We start from the raw sequence: 19,296 nt of genomic DNA, 5'->3' as shown, positions 1-19,296 counted from the left end.
CTCACAGGTCTGGCAGCTGAAAGTGTCTGGGGAGCCCTGCTCTCCTCTAAGGAGGAGAAGAAAACGTGAGGGCCTCCAGCCCCAGCACAGAAACTAGAAGACTGAGAAGGAGCAATGCTCTGAGGTTCTCAGTGACCTGGGGCCCCGGGCAGAAGTTCAAGGGGGAGCTAACCCTGGGAAAGCAGCAGCCCCAGGCCCAAGATGGCGGCCAGGAGGAGGCTGGGAAGGAGCTGGAAGTAACCCACAAAAGTGGAAGGAAAAACTTCCGTAACATCCAGGTTGACAAAGCTAATTCATTGACTTTCAAGGCCTGACAACCTTCCACATGACAAGGGGGACTTCGGGATCAAAATCAACTTTCCAGCAGAGGACCCGTTAAACCACCGACAATCACATTTAAAACAAAGATCTATCACCCCAACGTCGATGAAATGGGGCAGGTCTCTCTGCCAGGAATTAGCGCTAAAAACTGGGAGCCAGCAACCAAAACTGACCAAATAATCCAGCCCCTCATAGTACTGGTGAACGACTCCCCCACCCCCCACCCCTTTGGGGGTGACTGAGCTGAAGAAGACTCTAAGGACCGCAAAACAATCTGTAAGAACGCTAAGAAGTTTACAAAGAAATACGGGGAAAAGCGACCTGTGGACTACAATCTGCCGCTGTTGATTCCAGCAAGTGTGAGCAGAGACCCCAAGCTGTACAGACACCCCACAAAGCAGGACTCTGTGGAAAACTGACAAGTGCCACCGTCCAGCGTTTGTTTGTGGCAGTTACTAACTTGCTACAGTTTTCTTAATCAAAAGTGGTCTAGGTAACCTGTAAAGAAAGGACTTAACACTCAAGATGTTCTAAAAAGAGAGAAAGAGAGAGAGAACTTACTTAAAGGTGTAGGATTGGGTGCCACTGTGGGTCAGGCACTTTCAAAACAAATTATTTACATTTAATCCTCACAGTAGTCTGATGAACAGGAAGGTCTTCCCATTTCACAGATGGGGAGATGGTGGCCTGGAGATATTAACTAGCTTTCCCAGACTCACCCAGCTTGGAAGTGACAAGCTGGGCTTCAAGACCCAGTCTGTCTGCAGAGAATAATTTAATGTTTCTTTTGATTCTATCCGTAAGCTCCCTTTTCCTGTGCTGGTTCTAATATATTGTTTATGCGGAAAGCTCACAAACTTCAAGGATTAGAGAATTCTGGTTGTGATTTACTGGGTCAGAGTTCAGAGTAAGTACGTTAGAGCACTCTTCAGACTGTGGTCTGTGGACCAGGGGGCAAAAATGTTAACCAGTCTGCCAACATATAAATACAAAAATTGAGAGGAACCACTTAAAAACTTGGAAGGCAGGGTTTTTCAACATCAGCACTGTTGAGGTCTTGAGTGGTACAATTCCTTCGGATCAGGGGTTATCCTGTATACTGCAGAACATTCAGCAGCATCTCTGGCCTCTACCTACTAAACGCCAGTAAACACCACCCTCCCCAGCTGTGACAGCCAAAAATGTTTGGGACACGGCCAAATGTCCCCGGGGAGGCAAAAATCACAGCTCCCCGCCCCAGCTGAGAACCACTGTTTGAAAGCAATTTGACAGAGGAATTTTATGTCTGTTCCATCTAATAATAAAAATATCGGGCCCTGAAGTTTGTGTGTCTTCGTTGTTTTTTAATTTCATTTTTTCCCAGTAATTCGTTTTTATTGATTTTATTAAAGTACCGGTCTGCAAGGCATTGGGGAAATAAAAAGCAAAACAAAGCTGCTCTCTCATCATCAGTGGTTTGAGGAGCCTTATTTGGAAGAAGAATATAGCCAGACACCCCAAATCCTGTCAGGTTCCTGGCCCGTCTTGACCAGTAGGTGTAGTCTGTGAACCTCAATACAGTGTTTTAACATTTCAGTTTATTTTTTTACCGAGCGGCACAAAACTGAAAAGGCACAACCCTAGTGACGTGGGCCTTTTCAGTTTTGTGCACAGCTTCTGGTCTGTGCAGACGGACACACGTTCACGTCCTGTTCCTCTCCCCCTGATGACAGACTTTCAAGGGTAGCAGATCTTTTGCCATTTTGGGCCGTGCTGCCATATATATCGTTGTCCACACAAGCAGGAAGCAGTTTTGATGGATGACTCCGCAATTATAAGACTTGCAAGCTCTTGGCAATACTATGTTTATTGTCCAATTGCCCTTGTCATCAACTTCAGCTCCGTATAGTAATGTATCTTTCTCTGATTACAAAAGCAATATATGCTTATTATAAAAATTCAAACATCACTGAAATACATAACTCTAAATGTAAAAACACCTGATACTCCCGCTGTGCCCTGCTTCTTACCATAACCACTGTAAGTTAGTTTTCCAGAGTTTTATACGTGTATGTATACCTACAAATGTATATATACATATTTTTAAACAAATGGGATCATGTATATTCTATCCTAGAACTAGCATCCTTAGATATTAAAGGTACATACAAAATGCCAAACAAAGGCTTCTAATATGAAAACAAGAACTAGTCAAAAGAATCTGTAGGGCCAGCCGGTGGCTCAGGTGGTTGGAGTGCCGTGCTCCTAATGCCAAGGTGGCGGGTTCAATTCCTACATGGGCCAGCGAGCTGTACCCTCTTATAGCTAAGATTATGAACAACAGCTCTCCCTGGAGCTGGGCGGCTGTGGGTGAGCTGGGCAGCTGTGGGTGACCGAGGACTGGAGACCCGACTACCTCAGCTGGTGGGAGCTGGGGAGTGGGGGGGTGCAAGGCTCATAACACCAGCATGGGCCAGGGAGCTATGTCCTACACAACTAGACTGAGAAACAACGGCTTGAACAGGAATGGGGGCAGGGAGGCAGAAGAAGGGGTGCAAAAAGAAAGAATCTGTAAAGCAAAGAATTACTGAGACCACACCTCTCTACAAATTTTAGAAATGTGACAATCCACTGATGTGTGGCTATAAGGTAGTGTGTTTATTTCCTTGAAGTTCCCCCAAAAGGACTTTCTCATGCAGTACTTATTAAAATGTATGTTTTCTGTCTAACATTATTAAACAAAACAAATATTTCCCTGGACGAGCCTAAATATCTTATTAACTGTAAATTGCATTATGAGAAATGCAATCAATAGCCTTCTGGTATGCACTGCTCCTAACATATAATTCTAAACCATATTATAGACGGAGAAGCCTGCATCAGATTTAACAGGCTTTGTCTTGTTGAGCTATTGTTCAGATTTCTTCATCCAAACCCTGCAGTCTAAACTGAGCATTAATTATCACCGAGGGCAGGGAAAATGTCACTTAAAAAAAAAAAAAAGCGAAAAAAACCCCACCATTGACAATCATAGGTAAAGAAATGGCACTTCCAGGTTTGGATTCCTTCAAAGAATATGTTTTGAGCATGTTCTGTATTGTATACTCTGAACTGAGTACTATGGGTGCTGCAAAGATGGTTAAAATGGAGTCTCTGCCCTCGTAGAGATTTCTTAGGAGGTAGTTTCTCCCTTTAAGAAAGGATATACTTTAAAATATGCTACTATTTGGTGATTTAAGCTCAAGTACTGGATCTCAGGTAAGCATTTGTGCTGCGTAGGTGCATATTAATGCCCCCTTTTCAGTGTGGACATCTCTCACCTAACACAATAGAATTTTTCAAAGTTCCCTTAAAGTGAATTTCTGATAAATGGATCCTTCCATTATAAAATCAGATAGGCTTTCTGCAAAAAAAAAAAAAGGCACTATCTTTGAATGTAAGAAAATTATAATTAAAAAAGCAAGCACCTAAGAATCCCATATGCTGAAAATGCATGCTTAACAGTATACAGTATTTAGCGAATACTCAATAAATTTTCACTGTTGAATTAACATATTAATGATGATGATAATATGGGCCATATTTTTAAATTTCCCTTTGTCCACAAAAGGTTTATCCACTTACTAAATCTGACTCAGAAAATGTCAACACAACCATCAGAGCAAAGGGAAACATACCTAAGCTTATCCAGAAACCCTTGAAACTGCATGTCTGTTTCCCACCCTTGTCCCACGATGGGTATTGTCGTTTTGGGGGCATTCAGATTTGGTTAAGTGCTACTTTACCCTCAAACCTCCATACATGTCGAGCTGTATCTCTAAGGCTGTTTTGTTTTTGTTTTTTTATAGATTTTACTTTAATTCCACTTCTAGAATTTACTTTCATCTAACCAATTTATTAGGTAAAGAGGTAAGTATATAGATAGTTGATTAGTTTCCTAAGACTACAAAATCTAATATCCAATCCTTCGTACGAGTGGTCTAATTTCTAAAAACACACCTATCTCCTTACTAATCTAATGAATCTGACTCAACAGACAGCACCATTTCTCTTGCTGGGGAGGCAGCTCCAAGGCTTCTGAAATTTTCACTGATAATGTCACCTCCAGGTGGTCAGAGACACCATGGTTGCACACAGACTGATAGAAAATACATTGTAAGTGTACAGATACGTTTAAAACTACTGGAAGTGTTGAATTTAAGATGCCACACCTTTTGAGCAAATTTTGAAATTAATATTAAATCTATAGTACATAACTGAACCATTTCTACTGGTTTTTAACCTTACCCATAACAGCTTTTATGCGATCTCTACTTTTACCCCAGAACTTTCTTAAAAAGGTAATCCTTATAATTTATCCAAACTCTACTTTTGACGTTAGGCCCCTGGGGAATACTGGCCTATTTGCTTTCTGACTCAGGTTGTACCCTGTCTGTCTGTCTGTCGCTCCCATCTCTTCTTCCTCCCACCCTTCTCTTCAAGAAGTCTTTTTTTCCTGCTTCCAGCTCCAAATGGCAGTGACAGCCCAGCATTTCTCTAGCTTGCTTTGTTTTTCTTTCTACACTCACATTTTACAGCTGAAAACCTGTGTCCAGTGGCTACATCAGAGGTCTGTGGGGGGAAAAGGGCCCCATGAGTTCCACTAGTCACTAAAAGGAGAAAAATCACTTAAACACTGCCATATAATTCATTGTAATATTCGAGTGTACAGGCTTTAGGTTACAAGGCTTCCTTTGTAACAAGGAACATGTGTAGCCATCCTGAGACAATCAACTGACAGCATCATCACACCTAAACCTTTTTTGTTCCCTTCTTCAGCCTCCCCCCGACCCCCCCCCAATCCGGTTCAAGCCGTTGTTTCTCAGTCTAGTTGTGTAGGACACAGCTCCCTGGCCCATGCTGGTATTATGAGCCTTGCGCTCCCCACGGCTTGAGGCAGTCAGCTGCTCACAGCAGCTCTCAGCAGCTCTCGCAAATCAAACCTGCGACCTCGGACCTCGGCATTAGGAGCACAGCGCTCCAACCACCTGAGCCACCGGGCCAGCCCGTCACACCTAAATCTTGACATCACATATACGCACTCAGCACACACAAATACAGACACAAACACACAGGCTCACACACATACACACTCTCACACACACATATACAACACTCAGCATCTACACAGTCACTCAACTTATGAGGTTTTAAGCCTATAGGATCTCAAATGACATTGTTTAATGTAGTAGCTCAGGCTACTACAATTTATGTGCTGTCAAAATCCACAGATGAATTGCCTGAAGTGTTTTCATGGTAGCGAGAGGCTGGGGCTGCAAGTTCCTGCTGAGGTGTTTCCCCGCTGGTCACTTCCTTGGGATATCTCTCTCCTCTGTAACTGTCCAGGATTGGTCCCCATCAGGTACTAGGTCCTCCCTCCAGAACTTTTCTAATGCACCCAACATGATCACTTACCAAGGTCTATACAGGATGCTTTTGAAAGAGAGAGAGCAGGGATAGGAAGGGAATCATTCTAAGTGTGGTTTGGTGGGGAGGAAAGATGGGAATGGAGCTTCAGTTTTGGCATGTTGTTATGGGTTGAACTGTGTCTCCCAGAAAGCTATGTTGAAGTCCTAACCCCCAGACCTCAGAATGTAACCTTATTTGGAAAGAGGGTCTTTGCAGAGGTAGTTAAGATGAGGTCATATTGAGGTAGGGTGGGTCCCTACTCCAATATAACTGTGTCCTTCCAGGAGAGAGGAGACACACACAAGGGAAGACCACGTGGTGACGGAAGCAGAGATAGCAGGAGGCAGAGACTGGCATCATGCAGCCACAAGCCAAGGGTTGCCAGCGACACCGGAAACTGGAAGAGGCAAGGAAGGACTCTACCCAGAGTCTCGGAGAGAAACATGGCCCTGCTGACTTGACTTTGGACTTCCAGCCTCCAGAACTGTGAGACAATTAAGTTCTGTTGTTTTAAGCCCCCCAGTTTGCGGTAGTTTGTAATGGCTGTCCTAGGAGACTGACCCACGTGTGGAAAATGGGAGATGCTGAACGTGTCCCCTCATCTTCCTGAGACTTTTTTCACTGAATAACACTGGCTGTGAGGCACGACTATGGGAGTGCTGATGAGATGGTCTGGGTGAAAAAAACAAACAAACTATAAAACCCTGGTTATATGTTGTATCTGTTCAATTCTATTATAAAACAAGCTAAGAAAGAGGGAGGTGGCAATTCACTGTCATTTGGCCCTCAGTGTTTCTCGCTGAGGACAGATTTCTGCACACTCTGAGAACGTCAACAAATGGTACTCATGCCAACGGCCCTGAGTTACAACTTCAGGAAGAAACTGAAAGCAGCACCTACTTTACTCCTCAAAATGGAAGACCAAATGAGGACAAATTGTATTTAAGACAACCCAAAACCAAGTTCTTCTACTGTATTCCTCAGGACTGCTCTTTGTCACTTTCTAGAAGGTCTAGGTGTCTGTTTATGCCAGCTGCATTGGCCTTGATGTTTTGCCTTTCTGTAATTAGTGATCTTTCTTTAATTATTTTAAATTCCACAATTAATTTGTGAATATAGTTTCCACTGAAAAGATTCAAACAATACTAGATATTATGTAGAAAAAAGGTTTGTACCTTTTTCCCCCTCCCCTCGCCCCCTCCTTTCCCTTCTGCTCACTTAACCCCTAGTTGCGGCAGTCCTGCCCTGTTGATTGTTTTTCCTATGCATTTCCACAAATGTACAGGAGTGTAACCACATAGAGAGTATTTAAAATAAATAAATGTCACTCCCTTTCTAGCCCCAAGCCTCCATAAGCCAATAGGTCTTCCTTCTCCTCTCAGACATGTTCCAAATACGCAATTCAAACATTTTCACAACGTACCGTCTCCACGTAGTGCCCTAAGAATTTTGCGCTTTTAGGATGTAGGTTGGGCGTTCAATAGAAACTATTTGTTAAGTGTCATTTAAAAGCAACTCGTACTTAAGTTTAGGGCACTTTCATCACCCAGTTATATACTACATAATACAGGTCCTACGACAAATGAAAATGGACATTGTAGAGAAAAAGATAAGCTGTACCTCTAAAGCCAACAGCAATTAAAGTCCTTTGCTATGAAAGTCCAACATGCTCATGAATGCGGTTTATATGTCATTGCTATCATGTCTACAAGTTCAGCAATTAGAGTTAAAAGTTTCCAGACTGAGTATGGACTTTAATGAAGATTCTAAGCTACAAATTGAACTTGTCAAAGTAGTTCCCTCCTCACTTTAGGTCACGCGTCTCTTGCCTGTCTGTAGGCCTGCAAACCCGGAGTCCTTTCTAAACCCTCTTTCCTTTGCTCTCTGCACGCAGCCCATCACCGATGCTCTTCCTGAATGCTCATTTCGACCTTCTTTTCCTTCCCCAGGGCCAACAGAAATACAGGGTGGCTTTGTGGCCTCTCCCTAAATGGTACCTGCCATCTCCTGACCAGGCCCGCTGGCCCCCTGACCAGGCCCGCTGGCTTCCCTGCTCCCAGCTCTCTGCCAACCTGGTGCCCTTGAAAACATCCAGACCCCCATCTTATTTGTCAAACCATATGACATGAAGTGAGCTGGGCAGTTTTCTGGGGTGAAGATTTGATGTACCGTCCAGTTCTCCTGAGACAAATGTAGCCATGCCTCAGGCACTCTGTGGGCCAACCCTCATGGGCTGGCTGAGTGAGGACCTGGAAGCTGTTTATGAGAATAAGCACTACGGTTTTATGGGACGCGAGAGCCATCATTTTCTGCTGTATTCTTAAGGGTATCCTCGATTCCACACAAAAAAAGCCTAAGAACCAGTGACTTGAAATACTAGACTCGCTTCTGAATTGCCACCCTAGCCAGAGGTCCGGTTTAAACTGCCTCTTCATTCATTCGCTCGTTAGAATCAAGATGACGGGGGCTGTGAGGTGATTGGGATTCCAGGGTCAACCTGCATCAGGGGAGATCACAAGACGAGCACGTACCTGTGTAGCCCAGGCTTCTTGAGGAAATGCCAGGGTTGAACCACGGCTCAGGGTTATGACCTTGGCTTGTTATTGTCAGGCTGTTTTCAGGACTGCTTTGCTGACAGAAGCCAAGGTGACTCATACAGGGTTTAGGAGAATGAGACAGCACTTGCCTGTGAAACTGTTGGAGAATCACTGAATCTTCCTAGGTCACGACAACCGGCGACATATCACCTTGCTCCAAAACCCAGCTCCTTTCCCTGACCTCCAGTAATGCCTGAATGGTGCCCCACTCCCAAAAGACATCGCCCCTCGGGACCTATGAATGTGACCTTATCTGGAGAAAGTGTGTTTAATTAAGAATCTCGAGATGAGTCCTAAATGCAGTGACAAGTATCATTGTAAGGGGAGAGAGGCCATGTGACAATGGAGGCAGAGATCGCAGAGATGTGTCTACAAGCCAAGGACACCCACGGTTGCTGGCAGCCGTCAGAAGCTGGGAGAGACATGAAATGGCTTCTCCTTCAGAGCCTCCGGAAGGAACCAACCCTGCCCATACCTAGCCTCCGGAGCTGGGAGAGATTGCACGTTGGTTCTCATAAGCCACCCAGTTTATGGTAATTGGTGACGGCAGCCCCAGCAAATGAATACACTCCTATTTCTGTGCAGGTACCGTGTTTCTCCTCATTTCCGCGTTTGACACTCTTCAGTCTATTCTCAACATACCAGCCGTTCTTCTGCTGAAAGCCCCTGCCGGCTTCCCTCCTCTCCCGGCACGCTTGCCATCACTCCCTCCTTGGCGGGGCACGCTCCCACCGCCAGGTAACCAGAAGGATGGCTTCCTCCCCTCTGTCAGCTGTTTATTTAAAAGTCCCCTCTGGGGGGCCTTCTCTGACCACGCTGTTTCACACAGCACCTGCCACACTCCTTAGCAGCGTCCTTGCTTCATTTTTCACGTGACATCTGCTGCCATCCAACATGCTTTGCCTGTCTCCCCCCAGCCTATCAGACTATAACGTCCATGAGGGTAGTAAGTACTGCACACATTTCTGCGGAGTGAATAAATGATGGTGTAGTGTTGGTACTGAGCACATTCCCGTTGAAGGAACGAATGAATGGGTGATGCTCATCCATGGAATTCTCTGCATCACCTTGAACTCCTCCGTCTGAAGTCTCACTCCCCACATCGAAATTCATCCAGACTCACAGATTCCTTCCATCCGAGGGCCTCAAAACTATTCCTTCCTCCTTTGGGTCATTGCTACCACCACCCTGTCACCCAGTGGCCCATGAATCAGCTGCTCCATGTCTCCCTGCCTTGGGTCTTCTTCTGTACATCCTACATTGCCACCGTCACATCCGTGTTCTTAAAATAATAGCTCTTTGATAATGTCTCTCCCCAACCAAAAAAAAAGGAAAAACCCACCATGGCTCTGAAAGATGAGATTACGAGTGGTGTTTATCTTCCTCTTTACACATTTCTGTTTTTTCTAATTTTTCTACATTAAAGGTACACTCTTCTTATTAGAAAAAAGTTACTGAAGCTAAAACTCCAAACAGTTCTCTCTTGCCTACACGAAGGCCCTCTGCCGTGTGGGCCCCCATCTGATGGCCTCAGCTGCCCGCTCTTCCCCTCTGAACGCTCTCCATCCTCTGCACAGACCAAGCAGAACTCTGACCACACATCAGTGAGAAAGTCTCCCTGGGACCCCGTGGAAGGTAACCAGATGAGCCTTCTAAGATACAAAGGGCTACAGACGTGGTCGGATGGAAGATATGGGTTCACGTCCCAAATGTGACCAAGTAGGAGTCCCCTAAGGCACACGCTCACGTCTCAGTGACATCACTCACTTCCGTGTTCTGGACTTCCTTCCCTTAACTCTTTTATTCTTAATTTGACTTTGGAACGTGGCACTGATTTTTCTCATCGCTTGCCTTCTTAATGCTGGCACGGTCACTGTGCTGTACTATTCAACAAGCCATAAGAAAATCTAAGATGCGAACCCTCTTCTGATGATAAATGAAATTGATTTTTAAAAACCATATGGATTCACCAGAAACAACTGCCTTTTAACACTTGTCTGAACCCCTACCTAATTATTTTTAGGGCTTTGGGCTAGAAAGCAAATTGCATTATGTTCTTCTAAAAGTATATACTTACAGAACCATCTGTAATCCCTTCAAAGCAATCTTTGCAAGTCACTACTGGAATACGTAATGTTATAAATTCTATTAGGTCATAGAATTACAGGGCTGCAAGTGATCTAGAGAACTGACAGACCGTAGTTCTGACACATCCCCACCATCTTCAAAACCATATCTGAACGAGGCTAGAAAATAAATGGCCAAAAGTATTTGTTCCAAAATCCCTTCCTGCTTCCCCCTCCCCGAGCCATAAAAATATTTTCATGTAGAATGAGACCAAATCCTCGTTCTTAACATAAATGTTTAAATTTAAAAAGGGAACTGGGGAAGGACTTTCCAGTGCTGGGGTCCATGATAATTCGCCTTACTGTGCACGTCTGTAGGAATCACATTTAAGTAAGTACTCTGAGGACAGAAATACTTACTTACATGTGATTCCTACAGACATGCACAGTACTCACCCAGCCTTTCTTGTCATGAGGGGGTCAACTGAGTGGACCCCATTCCATTTCCCATGACAGAAGCTAGCAGAAAGAAGAGACAGAATTTGTGACATTTCCATTGAAACAACGGCTTCTTATTACCAAGGCCAGACTCACTCTGACTTGGACAAATGCTAAGAAGCATTTTTTACAGAGTAATGGCAAGTCAGGCCCTATCCCAAATGGAAATGTGTATGAGAAGTCCCAGCCTCACCTTTCTTGCCACCGTTCTCCACACCCCAAACCCCCAGGCTTGCTTTTCCACCTCTGTTCTCAGATATTCGGACCTCATAGAACCTTCTACCACGCCTCAGTCAGAGGAGCGAGATACACGCTGACAAAGGACTGAGGCGCAGAGCAGTTCAGCCACGTGCCCAAGGCCACAAAGCTTGTGAGTCGTAGATGGAGCAGAGACCTGCACCCAGGAAGTCAGCTTCCACATGGCCATGTCTTTAGGCTGCCTCATTCAGCCTCCTCACAGGCCTGGGGGCTCCTGAGTGCTGGTGGCAGCTCTGCGAAGTGTTAGGAAGAGGCAGAAGGGGCTGGGAGAGTATAGGAGAGAGCCTGACTTCACCTGGGGGTTGGGAATAGCTTTTCCAAGGGTGACATATTGAAAGTAAGGCCAGCAGATAGGAGAGTCAGTCATGGAAAGAGGAAGGGGGGAAAACTTTCAGCCCAGGAAATTCATTCACCCATCCATCCATCCATCCATCCATTGTCCATCCATCCATCCATCCATCCATCCATCCATCCATCCATTGTCCATCCATCCATCATCCACCCATCCATCCATTTATTCATTCATCCAGCCATCCATCATCCATCCATCCATCCATCATCCATCCATCCATCCATCATCCATCCATCCAGGATATGACACCAAACTGCCAGTGAACGCAGCTTGCTGGGAGGCGTTGGCATCTGCAGTCTACTCTCCAGGCAGGAAGCAGAGGTTGGTACTCATGACTCATTAAACCTGTAACTATTTACTGTGCCATTGTTATCCTATGGAATCAAGAGCTGCTGGAGGTCACTTGGCAAAAGGCTGGGAACCCTTCCCTTTCTTCCTGAGATCTTCCCTGAAGGCCACTTGGCAGGTGAGGCCAACTCTGGATGAAGGTCCTTCCCTTGACTGACTCGTCCCTAACACGCTCTTCAGGGAAAGACGCCCAGAGCTCCTGACGTCTATGCACTCGGAAGGCAGAGTGATGGCTGAGCTGACATCTAAGCCACTCTCCACCACTGACTTCCGGGGAGGAAGCCATCGCAGAGGACAGGTGGAAGTATGGTCCAGCCCCCCAGCCCGCCCCTGCAGCCTCTCTGTGTGTGACTTACACCCTTACAAATCAGACCCTAAGGGAGGCTTCTGTGATCCTGTGTTCTGCTGTTCTAGGCAGTGGTTAGAGGGTGTGCTCACTATGCGAAAATACATCAACTGTGCACATTCAATGTCTTTCTTCCACTTGAACTTCCAGGTTTATTCAAACATGAGGCAGTGCAGTTCACTTCCTGGTTCTCATTAGCTTTATGGGAAAAGATATTTGAGCTGGAAGGGACCTCTGAGAGCAATGCATCCGGCATTACCAAAGTGTGTCTCATGGAAAGCTGCCCCCGAGAGATGTTCTGACAAACGCTGCATACTATCTATGTTAGGGGCTCCAAACAGAGCTCCTGGTGTCAACACATCCCTGTCACCACCACCTCATAAATAGTCTCCATATCAATATCACTTGTGCCATATTCCTGGCCCTGATACCAGTATCCACCCAAAGGCACAAGCCAGAAACCCAGGCGTTCTTTCTGATTCCCCTCGTTCCCTTACTTCTTGCAATTACGTCTTCAAATCTGTTCTCAAGTCTGTCCACTTTTGGCCCATTTTCACTGTTTTCACCCAGCACCTCTGGCATCTCTCCTCGAAAACACTAAACGCCTCCTAACAGTTCTGCCTCCGTCTACAAAGCAGCCAGAAGGTCCTCAGCAAACTGCTAACATCACACACCTGATTAAAATCTAATAGCTTTTTGTTTAGGATACAGTCCAAAATCCCCCCAAATCCTCCCCAAGGTGTCTAATTTCCAGCACGCTCTGGTTTCCACCTGGACTTACAGGTTCTTTGAAGTTTCAGGCTTTTGCTCTGGTCTCTGCCACTCCCACCCTTAACCTGGGCAGCTCCTCCTCCCAACCCCAGGCCTCCGCACCCTGTGAGGGCTCCCCCTGCCCTGCCTTCCTGAGTCCCCGCCACAGCACCCCTCGGACTGGCCACCACACAGAAGGAACTCTGCTGAGCAGGGAGTGTGTTTTGTCTTGGGGGCTCCTGAGACCTGGTTCAGGAGGCCTTCAACACATGCTTCTGAATGAATACTAGGAAGGGTAAAATAAAATTTAAAAAACCAAAAAACAAACAAAACAATACCTTTACACTTTACATAACGCAGAATTTCTGAAACAAAATCATCCACAGAGCTCTTTTCTCGAGCCCACCAAACTTGGGCTTCTGCGAATCCTTGGGGAGAACGTGGATCCAGCCCAAGTCGCGCATTTCACAGAAGATTCTGAGGCCCAGAGTGGTGAAAGAACGGCCCGAAGTTAACTCGGCTCTCTTTAATGGCTCCCTTTAAGGTTAGCCTTCGGGAACCTGCTCTATCTTTTACAGGCTGTGGCCCTGGGGAAAGCTGTTTCCTTGTTCTGATTTAACTACGTGAGGGGAGTTGTTTTGAGAGTGAAATGAGATAATACTAGTAAAGCTCTTAGCACAGAGCCTGGCAGGGCAGTAAATCTCAATAAAACATCACAGAGAGCCAACTTAACTCGGGCACTACAGACCTAGGACTAAGAGCAGGTCTCTAAAGAGCTAGGGGGACACTCCTGCCCCCACCCCACACGCCCCAGGAATCTCATTGATCAATACTTGTTCCGATATTTCATGTTCTTTTCTTTAGGTCAGTAGAGGAGGAAAAACACTTTTCCTCTGCCCTCTCCTGTTCAGTGTCTGGGGGAGCCTGTGAATTAAGCCAACAAAAGACAGAGTGAGAAGTAAAACAAGCCAAGATTTTTTAGGTATGTAGTGCTTATACATGCAGGAGTGTTCATTGATGAGTAACCCAAAGAGGCAGTTAGAATTTGGAGCTGACATACCTAACTTGGTAGGGGAAGGGAGGGGAGAGAAAGGCTGCTGCGGGAGGAACAAATGGGTGTCTTTAGGAAAGACACATGGATTTTCAGAACAGACGGATGTCAACAAAAAAACATCCAGCCTAAGAGAAAGCTTGTAAGAGTTTATTTGGGTCAAATCGACCACAATTACCAGGAAGCAAAATCTCAACAGATTGAGAAAATGCTCCGCAAAATGGCCGTTTGCAGCTTATTTTATACGTAGAATCAGAGGAGGGTTACATGAAATCCATGGTGGTAGACAAGGAGGTGGGAGAAAGCAGAACAGGGACATGTCTGGGATTAGATATAAAGAAATTGAAGAGACAGGTACTTCTTCTGCATAGGTGGGTACAGAATAGTTAATAGTTAGCATTTTATAGCACATAGAGATGGTAATCAGGGAACAAGAATAATAATAATGAACGATTCTACAGGTTCCTGCTCTGGTCAGGAAAACGGGATTACTGACATTCCAAGGGCATGTTATCTTAGATGCAAGAAGACAATAGACAGGCTCACTTTAAGGTAAGATGGACCTTAACAAGGAAGCTTCAGGCTAAAGCTGTGACTTCCCGCCATGGCCCACCTTAGTTAGGAATTTTTATGTTCACGCCATCCTAGGTGGTTATTTCCAATCTCCAGAGCTTGTGAGGTTTAATGTGTGGCCCCTTTTCTGTCCACAGGGAGATAAGAAAGCTTGTGATAATGTTCCTCTATACAGGTTGGAGTGGCCTTCCTATCTGCTTCGGGGCCATAAAACATCCCCAGACAGGGCATTTATGAGTAGACCCACCCCAAAGGGGGAATTTATGACAGGCTTATTTCCCAGAAGTTGCTACATTTGGTCAGATAAGGGAAAGTCCAAGAATGCTTTTGTGTTCATCTGTTGAGTCTCAATTGCTTTCAGCTCAAAATAATTGTATGCCGAAGTGGCGTATTTTGGGGGTGATATATCCTGATTCACTTCAGGTCCAACAAGCATTACAAAGGGGGGAAAACTGAAGTGTTCTACCAACTTATAAAGATACCAGTAATGTATATAAATGAGATAATATAAAGAAAAGTGTAAGTTATTATACAAACTACAATGATTACTATTATATAAATTCCCATTTGGGGCGGCCAGTTAACTCAGTTGATTACAGTGCTGTGCTCTTAACAACAAGGTTCCGGGTTGGGTCCCCACATGGGCCACTGTGAGCTGCACCCTCCACAACTAGATTGAAACAACTACTTGACTTGGAGCTGATGGGTCCTGGAAAAACACACTTAAGTAAATAAAAGTTTAAAATAAATAAATAAATAAATAAATAAATAAATAAATAAATAAATAAATAAATAAATCCCCATCTTAGTCAAAAGACAAAAATTCCAAAATTTATTAAGGATGTCACTAGAGCAATTATCTACTTCAAAATACAGCGTTTGTTCAGTTTTCATTTCCACAAACAAGCACTGCAATTGTAGCTATTAGAATAAAATGTATTAGCTATTTTAAAAATAAAAGTGAATAAAATACAGCATTTGACAACAGTCCGAATATATTTCTTAATCTACTGTCTTATACGTATTTTTAAAAATCACTTTGTCAGCTAGCTTAGACTTTAGAAATCTCTGAGCTTTTCCTACCAACATTTTCTCTAGGAAAAATTTTAAATACCTTTTCTTAAATTTGAGGTTTTCTGCATTTTTCTGAAATTCTCAACCCAGCCCCAGTACGCATTCGCAATTGCCAAAGTTTTTCTCACTAATCACAATAGGCAATTAGGAAGTTAGCTCGAGGCTTTATCTGAACAATTTCCTGGTTTTGTCTTCACAGGAAGAAAGGACAGTAAGTTACTAGGAAAACCCTAAGAAATATGTTAAATAACAGCTTTAGTTTAAGTGCAGGAAATCTATGAAAAATTACCCGAAAGGAATTTTTTATTTAAAAAAAAAACTAAAAAAAAAAACACTGTCCTTAGAAAAAATTCGGAACATGCCAATATTCCAAAGGGTTTATTTACTACCTCTGTTTCATATTTTAGTTTCTGGGGCGTCATTTACATCTGACACGTAAAACCGAGGTTCAGCCCCCACATCCTCAGGCAAAACCCTGTCCCTTCAGGAACATAAACTTCATGTTTTGTTGACAATGTTTTCCGTGTGAAAAACACTGAAGTGTGAGCAATCTCAGGGGGCCCTTAGACTTGCACGAGAAATATGGAAAGCTTCGCAAGGTCACCAATGGTTTGCATTTTCCCGGTTCTTGAAAAGAAACAGCCTGGCCCCCTGTGGTGGGCTGAAAAAAAGATGAGCGTGACTGATGGGTGATTTACACTGTGGAACAAGTCCGTTTAGCACACGGGCTTTGCTGGGTTGCATCTGCAATTACCGGAGGGAAAGAGGGAGTCGTGCTGCAGCCACCTGTTTGACTCCCGCGGACTAACCAGTAGAGAGGCGGGTGTGCACGATCGCAATGCCTGGGGAAGGGGCTCCCACCGCCGAAACGCAGCCTAGAGGTGGTACCTGCCACCGGCGGGCGCGCGCCTTCTCCCTCCCGGGCCCGGCCACGCGCGCCTGAAACTGACAACGGCAGCGCCCCGAATTTCCGTGGGAGTCAGGTGGCGTGACTTGGTTTCTTCGGTCCTTTAGCACCGCCCCGCTGAGTAAGGCAGGGCGTGAGCTCCGAGCCGCAGCCGGCGGCGCTGCCCGCCCCTCTCCGAGCCCTGGCGGCTGCCAGCCACCCCTCCCGGGTTACTTTCACATTCAGCTAGGCATTACCCATAATGCATTCGTAAAAGTGAAATGCAAAACAAGATGAGCGATGGGCATAATTTTTACAAAGACTGCTTTAAAAAGAGCGACTTAGCTTTGTTGACACTGTATTTGATTGGGAAAGTGTACGTATCTTCTTTTTCATGGTTGTGACACAGGTCATGAAAAGTCTCCTAAGTGTAAAAATAGTCTGCAGAGGGACTATAAATACCCATAGACTTACCATGGTTTGTAGTTGGTCCGAAGGGTGTGGGTTATTGTTAAGCTGATTAACATTGTCTCCCCCCCACACCCGATCTTGACTGGCTTTGTGTTTTGCTTTAATCAATGGTGGTAATTGGCAGTTTACATAAATTTACCAAAAAGCACATAAAAGTAACTTTCAGTTTATGACGTGAAAGAAAAGACATTCAAACTTGGTGATAGATTTTCTAGTAAAATGAGCTTTCCAGCAGCCGTTAGGCATTCACCTTCAAAGTGCCTGGGGATAAAAACTTACACAAAAAGAATAATTTTGTTTTAATTACCTTTAAACTTACCAAAGAATGTATTCGGTTTTTATAAATCTTATAATGAAGATTGCTAATTCATGGTTCAACAACAATGCATTTCTCATTATAAACCAAAAGGAAAGAGAAAAAATCCAATTGAAGAAATTCCCTTCATAGATACATATAGCATGATCAAAGGTGTGTGTGTGTGTGTGTGTGTGTGTGTGTGTGTGTGTGTGTAGGTGGACAGAAAAAATCTCGAAGGTATACACCAGATTATTAGCAGTGTTTACATAACACTAAGGGAGTGGAATTTCAGAGGGCGTTTAAAGAAACTTTCAGAATAAAAGATATAGAAAGTTTGTTGCTATGCATTTAATAATTTTTAGGTATCTATGAATGAGTAGATGTTGTTTTTTTGCATTAACTTGTTTATTTGTTTCACATAAAAAGTACATAGGTTCACAGACCCAGATCAATATCCATTTTAAAACCAGGTAGTAAATGAGTTTTCTGCTCTGTGGCAACACTTCCTGACTCCACATTCATCCATCCTTTCTGTCTGCAGTTGTCAGCCAGCAGCTATCATCTCTTTAGTTCAAATGCTGCGATTAGAGTTTATAGTGAGAGGCAATCAACAGGTTCCAACACACTGGCTTTCTTTATTAGCAAATAAACTTGACTGCTTTGTTGAGAAATATATGCCATCCATTGTAAATGTGCTCAAAAAAAAAAAAAAAAAAGAAACTTGAAAAAATTGGAGGAAAGGCTCTGTGTTTACTAAATCTTGATAGATGAAAAGGGCATCGTTTGTTAGGAAGGAACATTCTTAGCTGGAGAGCACCTATCACAAGCTGCTGGGAGCTTGTTGAAAACGGGTGCTTTGTGTCCATCAGCCTTGTTGAACTTAATACTTAAATAAAACCCTAAATTTAAAAGCATTAAGATACAAAGTCCCCAAATTCTAGGTGCCTGGTATTCTAGAAATGCTAGAATACCAGAATCGTGTTCAATGTTGTAAATGTGATAGGCTCTTCAATAATCTATTTCAGATGACTGAAAAAACATCTTTCAGAGGTGAGACCCACTGGGAAGGAAAGGGACTAGAACTAAGCTTTTGCTTCTGTAATTTCAACCCATGACCCAGGCCTACGATGACAACGATTAACGTGATGTCCTTAGTGTCAGATAATTCTTCCACAAAAATTATGCAATGATCCTGCCTCCTGGTATTCACGCCCTGTGTAATCACCTCTCCTGGAGTGAGGCCTGAACTTATTGGCTCATTTCTAAGGAAAAGAATAAGGCAAAAGTAACAAGATCGTCATTGTTCATTTTATCCACTTTTTTTTTTTTTGCTATTGTTATTATGAAACTGTATTACTTTGTGTTTGGAAATTGAACAAAAAGCATTAATGGTATCTATCTATCTATCTATATTCTATATAGAAGAGATTTGATGCTTTTTGCGTATAAAAATAATACTAGATAGATACCTATCAAAAACCAAAAAGAAAAAGAAAGTAATGGGTGTCACTCCAAGACTAGGTTGAAAAAAGACTGTAGCTTAGTAGGGTTCTCATTCCTCTCTCTCTCCCTCTCCTCTGGAGGAAGCCAGGACCACGTAGAGAGCAGCGTCTCGGACTGTCCAGGAACTGTGTGTGCAGCCGCCAGTCAGGTCTGAGGCCATGTGAGTAAACTTGGAAGTGGTTCTTTCCCTAGTGGACCCTTGAGATGACCGCAGTCCTGGCCAACACCTTCCTTTCAGCCTTGGGGACAGACCCTGAGCCTGAACACCCGGAGAATGGAGGCCGGATTCCTGACCCATGGGTAGATACTGAGAGAAAATGTTTATTGTATTAAGTTGCTAAGTTTTAGGCTAGCTTGTTATACAGCAATGGATAACTATTACTGCACTCACTGTAACAAAAAGGACGGCCATTGCTTCTGTGTATTTGGAACCCTTCTTCTGTTCTGAAAGTCTCATGCAGATCAAAGTGTGGGCCA

At 44.1% G+C, this 19,296-nt stretch overlaps 1 pseudogene; it reads left to right on the top strand.

Moving 5' to 3' along the window:
- Window positions 1-201: 201 nt before the first annotated feature.
- LOC148757362 (ubiquitin-conjugating enzyme E2 L3 pseudogene) lies at window positions 202-740 on the top strand (annotated as a pseudogene).
- The last annotated feature ends 18,556 nt before the right edge of the window (window positions 741-19,296 follow it).

The sequence above is a fragment of the Rhinolophus sinicus genome, chromosome 8 (assembly GCF_057876585.1).
Source record: "Rhinolophus sinicus isolate RSI-liver-muscle chromosome 8, RSI-T2T, whole genome shotgun sequence".
In the NCBI taxonomy this organism is placed as follows: domain Eukaryota; kingdom Metazoa; phylum Chordata; class Mammalia; order Chiroptera; family Rhinolophidae; genus Rhinolophus; species Rhinolophus sinicus.
This window is presented reverse-complemented; position numbering and strand designations above follow the sequence as displayed.